The sequence below is a fragment of the Mauremys reevesii genome, linkage group 23 (genome assembly GCF_016161935.1).
Source record: "Mauremys reevesii isolate NIE-2019 linkage group 23, ASM1616193v1, whole genome shotgun sequence".
In the NCBI taxonomy this organism is placed as follows: domain Eukaryota; kingdom Metazoa; phylum Chordata; order Testudines; family Geoemydidae; genus Mauremys; species Mauremys reevesii.
Window position 1 is genome coordinate 817,347 of NC_052645.1, and position 6,000 is coordinate 823,346.

General features: G+C 51.9%; 2 non-coding genes across 2 annotated transcripts; one reads left to right on the forward strand and one right to left on the reverse strand.

Annotated features, from left to right (window-relative positions):
• Positions 1 to 3,854: 3,854 nt before the first annotated feature.
• TRNAS-AGA lies at positions 3,855 to 3,936 on the reverse strand. Its single transcript has one exon. It is a non-coding gene; the product is annotated as a tRNA-Ser (tRNA).
• Positions 3,937 to 5,928: 1,992 nt separating this feature from the next.
• TRNAC-ACA lies at positions 5,929 to 6,000 on the forward strand. The gene has a single exon. It is a non-coding gene; the product is annotated as a tRNA-Cys (tRNA).

Consider the following 6,000-nt stretch of genomic DNA (forward strand, 5'->3'; position numbering starts at 1 on the left):
AAAGGAGCTGCTGTCACAAGTGTTAGGTGCCTGCAAGCAGCATGCAGAGCGTTTAAAACCACCGCAGTTAGAGGCTCAGATGAAATGTTTGCCCTAAATCAGCAGCGACAATAGGAGGACCAGCAGAACGCCACTCTAGGTAAACATCAGAGTAATGGAGGCCATTAGAGGCAAAAAGTCATTCCTTAAAATTTGGAAATCAGATCCTAGTGAGGATAATAGGAAGGTGCACAAACTCTGGCCTGTTAATTGTCAAAGTCTAACAAGTCGGGCCAAGAAAGAATCTGAGAAGCAACACGCTAAAGACACAAAAGCTAAGCATAAATCCGGTCAGTGTGAGTCCTGGTCTGTCCCCGCAGAAAGGTGAACCCCCTCTGTGGCTGGAGTGAGCTCCTCTAAGCCGACCTCACTACAGACCTGCGCCAGGTAGTGCTCATTGTAAAAATGTTTCCTCTGAAGGTTGGGAAAACGGGACCAGCGGTGCTCAGGCCGGCTGACACAATTAACCCCCCCAACAACAAACATCATGCAGTCCAGAGGAAGGGAGCCTTTGATCTTCCCTCTCATGCCTTAACTGGGGACCATACACACTAATATAGCAGTAACCAGTGCCACAGAGCACAAAGCCACCAGCAATGCCCTCCCTGGTCTAAGCTCCACCACCTTCTGTACTCGCACCGTGAATGTGAAGAACAAGACTCCAGCCCCATCATTCTTCCCTGGCCAGGAGGCCTTTCCTCCAATCACCCTCTGCCTATTGAGCTACCCTAGAGTTGTTAATGTGCATTTCCTCAACACCCACCATGGCCAAGTCCAGCTGCTCCAAGGCACTGAACATCAAGCACCTCCTCCTGGGCCCCCAAATCCCTGCCACCTTCCACACGGCCACTTTCACAGATGCCCCTTCCAGGGCACTGCCCTTGCTCAACTGCACAGAGGAGTTTTCATCCCCAATGCCTGCCTGCCACTGCCCAGCAGCCCTCTGGCACCATTCCTGAGGGCCACCACGTTCGGAAAGACAGCTCTCATCTCTCAGGGCCCCATGAGAATACAGTATTGCAACTTTTTTAATGGAAAGGGCCCCCAGAATTGCTTTGCCCTAGGCCAGCCCTGCTCACCTTGGGTGCAGGCACCGCTGTGCTTCCAGAGAACAAGCTGCCAGAGGCTGGGGTTAAGCCAGGGACCTTTAGATCTTCAGTCTAACACTCGCCCAACTGAGCTACTTTGGCAGCTGCTTAAAAGTATTTTGGCCTGTTGCTTCTCTGCTCGGGATGTTTTTGCAGCAGTTGAAAAGCAGGTAGGAAAGCAGGGCCAGCCCCCGAGTGGGGCCTCTGACCGTTCCCACTCAAGGGGCTCCTTTTGGCAGTGGGGCAGGAGATATTTCCCACAAGAGGCTCCTACGGTGCCTCATCCCCCAAGACCCCAACTCCCGCTCACTGCTCTCCGTCCCCTCCCCACCCTCACTCGCCCTTATGGTCATTACAAAGTGGCAAGGCAGAGCCCTCCCATTTTTAAAAGCCCTGGGGTGTTGTTCCCCCCTGTTCAGGCACCCCTGGGGCTCTGCACGTCACACAGCTCTCCCTGATTTCAGCTGTTAGTGAGGGAGCCTCACTGCTAGCGCAGACTGGGCAGTTTCTTGCATGAGAGACACTGTCCCAAAGCAGGACTAATGCTTAGAGCTGGTTACCAGTGATTTCAGATCTGTTGGGCTGCAGCAAGACTCTCCATTGAGTCTTAACCAGCTCCGTTATTACACAGGGAAGAACAAAAGGGTGAAATGGGGCCTGGGACCCTTAAGAAGAATCCACCCCACCAAGTACAACACTTGTTGCTACCTGCTCCCAGCCCCACTGAGAATGTTTTGGGGGTCACGCCTTGGCTTTATCAGCCTAGGGGGGTTTCAGAAAATGCTATCCAACAGGTGTTCCAGTGGTACAATTGATTAGTGCACAGTACTTACAGGGCAGTGCTGAGAGAAGCTATGCTGAGGTTGTGAGTTCAAATCTCACCTGGAGCACTGGTTTTCGTTAACCACATGGCATCACCCCCTCATTTGGCCCTGTGGAATGTAGAATTCCAGCCCTGGGACACTGAGGAGGGGAGGAGTGGGAAATGCCCCCTTCAATTATCACCTCCTCTCCAGAGGGCAGGTGAAAATCTACAATCCTTTCTCCTCCCTCAGCCCTGTGCCAGGATCCCTTGAGCAGAGCCTGGAGTCCTGCCCCTGGCGTCTGTACTATTGACAAAGACTAAGTGACAAAGACAAAACACTCAAATCCCGCCTGGTGCGGGGAGCCAGGTTTGCTCTTCAAATTCTGTCGTTGGTACATTTCCAGGCCTGGGAATGTCCCACAACAGCATTTAATGGGAAGCTGCCTGCAGAACAGTTACACTGCACAGAGCTCCTGTGGAGGAGGGGTGGGAATTAGTAACATTTTGAGGATAGTTTGGGAAATGAGCCTTTGCTGACAGGGTTTGTCTCTGTTCATATTTCACCTTCAGGTGTTATCTTGAGGGATCTTTAGTATATTTTTGGGAAGTTAATAACTATCGCCTCAACTTTATTTACTCAACTTAAAAATTGGTGTCACTTGATTTTTGCATCTCCCTGTGAAAATACAACTGACACGTGTGGCTTTCTACACAGGGTCATGATGTTAAAGTTGGGGAATTCAGTCTCTGTACTTCTGGGGGGCGGGGTGTTGCTTTTTTACAGCTGCCTCACGGCCAGGCACACCGGGCTGTTAGCTGCACCCACGGTCCTTGCCAGGGGCCCCTGCTGAACCCTGGGCGGCTGCACTGCAGTGCTGGGGTGACTGCAGGTGGAGAAGCTGCTGTGGAGCAATGTAGAGCAGGTGCAGGAAGGAGATGGGGTCACTATTCACATTCTGAGCTGCACAATTTTCCAAATTTGGGAATAGATTCATCGATTCATAGACTTAAGGTCAGAAGGGACCATTATGATCATCTAGTCTGACCTCCTGCGCAACACAGGCCACAGAATCTCACCCACCCACTCCTGTAACAACCCCTAACCTATGTCTGAGTTATCGAAGTCCTCAAATCATGGTTTAAAGACTTCAACGTGCAGGGAATCCTCCAGCAAGTGACCCGTGCCCCATGCTGCAGAGAAAGGTGAATGTCCGATAACAATTCTACGGGGAAGGTGAATGCAGAGCTATGACATTGGAGATGCCCAGACCTCCAATGGGGGCAGCGTGGAAATTAATAATGGGAAGATCACTTGCAAAATTAGTCATCACTGACAAGCTTTGTCTCTGTTCCTATTTCACGCTGTGGTGTTAGTTAGAGGAATCAGTACAGATTTTTACTATATTAATTAAACACTTAATTTTATTTAACCAAGACAAAAACTTAGTGTCACTTATTTTTTCTCTGTCCTAGCAAGAATGAATTGAATTTTGTGACTTTCTGGAAAGTGCAGCGAGATTAAATGTGGGAAATTCAGTCTCTGTGTTTGTGAGCTGATGTTTTCCTCTCACAGGTCAGTGCCTGCACTGAAATACCAAAAGGGATCTAAGGGCTGGTGTACGCTGGGCACTTCACTGGCAGAGCGACGTCTCTCAGGGTGTGAAACCCCCCGTCCACCCATATAGTTACAGTGACCTAAGCCCTGGTTAGATAGTGCTAAAGAAAAGGAAGAATTGTTCTGTCAATGCCGCTATTACAGGGATGGGAAAACCTCTCCACTGACTGTATACTCCAGAGTGCTATAGCAGGTGCCACAGCAGCATTTTAAGTGTAGACAGAGTGAAACTAGATTTAGCTCCAGTTTGCACTGTGAATGCTCAGGCACTAAAACTAGAGTAATCATAACAACACTGCAGTGCTTGCATAGTTGGCAGGATTTGAACCTGTGCAGGGCAACCCTAATGGATTTCTAGTCCATCGCCTTAACCACTCGGCCACAACTACTTGATGTATAATTGTTTTACTACACGATAATTCAGTTCTCACTGAATTGTCTCTTCAAATTGTTTGCTCAGACCAGCTTCCCCAGCACATTCATGGCTGTGCATCAGTGTAAGTGTGTCCTTGGGTGAACAGTGAGAATTCCTGCCCATTTCCCTTCCGGCTGGAGCAGGATGAGAGTGTGTTTGTGTTAATGACATTGCTGTAGATTGTTGTTCATTCCCCACTCTGACAATTCAGACAGTCCCTTTCCTAATCAAATCTCCAGCACATCATTCCAATATCAGGTGGCAGGATTTCTCTGGGGCACTGAAATTTTTCAGGGGGCTGGTGCATGAACTCAGCCTTGCATTCCACCGTTGATGTTTCATGGACTAACAACAGCAGCAGAAAGAAAGAGCCGAGCCAATATCTCCCTGGCAGGGATGCAGGTGCCACGTCCCCTCTGTCTGACCATCGCATTGCAGGAGAGAAGGGTTCACTGGAATCGAATGCCCTGGCTCAGACCAGAGACACAGGGAGGTTTTGCTGTTCATGGATCTGTGCAAAGGAAATTGTGTCTCTGTGTGAAATGGAGACAGAAAATGAAACACCCAATGCCCTAAGGAATGTGGGTGAAGGACTCGGGCTGAGCAATGATTTAACAGGGTTTTTTTTCAATGTATTGGCCTGATTAAAACTATGGCTAAAAGCCCCCTGTAACAGGGGCTGCGGGACAGGACAGGCAGTTCTGCGCGAAGTGTTCAGAGCTGCCCCGTATCTGCCCTTTCTCTGCACCGCCCCTGCTCCCAGAATGCACCAGGCCCTGGACTGAACTCTTCCCCTGCCGGCCAAGCTGGTTTCCTTTGCTGTGATCCTGTTGGCTTGGCAGGGGGGAAGTGACAGTCCCACCCCAGAGCCAACGCCCCCCTGTCACCCAGCCCCCTGACCCCCAGCAGGGCAGGTCAGCCAGGAGCTGGTCCCTGCCAGGCACTCAGGGGCGTCTCCCCTGCAGCTGGGGGCTCTCCCCAGCGTGGTCTGTGGGAGCTCGCGCACTAACGGGGCAGCGGCAGCAGCCGCGTGGTGGGTTGGGCTGGTGACCCGGGTCCATCTCCTGGGGTCGGCTGGGTTCATGCTCAGTCGACTGGCCCCAGCCACCGGCCGAGCCCCACGGCCACGCTGCTGCTGTTACCACACTAGCCCCTCACGCCCCCATTCCCGCACTGAAGCCAGGAGAAGGTTTGCAGGGAGGAGGTGGGAAGGGTTTGACCCCAATATCCCAGAGCTGATTCTCCCCACAAAGGGGTGTGTGCATGTGGTGGGTGCCGTGTGCAATGCCCTGTGCCCAGGAGGAGGGGACCGGAGCTCTGCCGGCAGGAAGATTTATCCTGCAGGAGCCCTGCCTCCCTCCCCCAGGGGTTCCCCTGGAGCAGAGAAGCTTTGAATCCTCGCTGGAGACTAGAGACGCCCGAGCAGCACAAGCTGCCTGGCAGAGGTTCTGGATCAGGGCCTCACGGGCACATTGGGTTCATTCCCTCAGGGCTGCCCTGCCCAGTGCCAGGGCTGCTCTCACTCCCCAGCACAGAGGGGGCTGCAGGCTTTTTGCCAAGCTGGGTCCCAGCTCAAGACAGATTTAACACTAGCAGGGGGCCCAGGTATGTGCTGGTGCCGCTCAGGGAGGGAATCTGGGCCAAAGACTGATTAGAAATTGGGTAACACTAAAGTGGGACTAGAAAGACCCTTGCAGGGACGTGGCGGGTAGGTAGCCCCCATTGTGTACCCTGCCCTTGCCGAGAAGTCTCTGGGAGAGTGGATTCTTCCTGATGGGCCACCAGCACGTCTCGTTGGTCCTGATGTTGGCTGCTCCTTTGCTGATACTGACAAGCTAGTTGTGGGCCTTCCCCATTCACCCCATAGCTCCGGGATGCACAGACAGCAATACTGGTGTGGAAGAAACGAACTCCACTCTCAGTTTTCAAGATCCTTAAGATCACTGACTTGCAAATGTAATTATCAGGGGGTATAGCTCAGTGGTAGAGTGTTTGACTACAGATCAAGTGATCCTTGGTTCAAATCCAAGTACTCCCT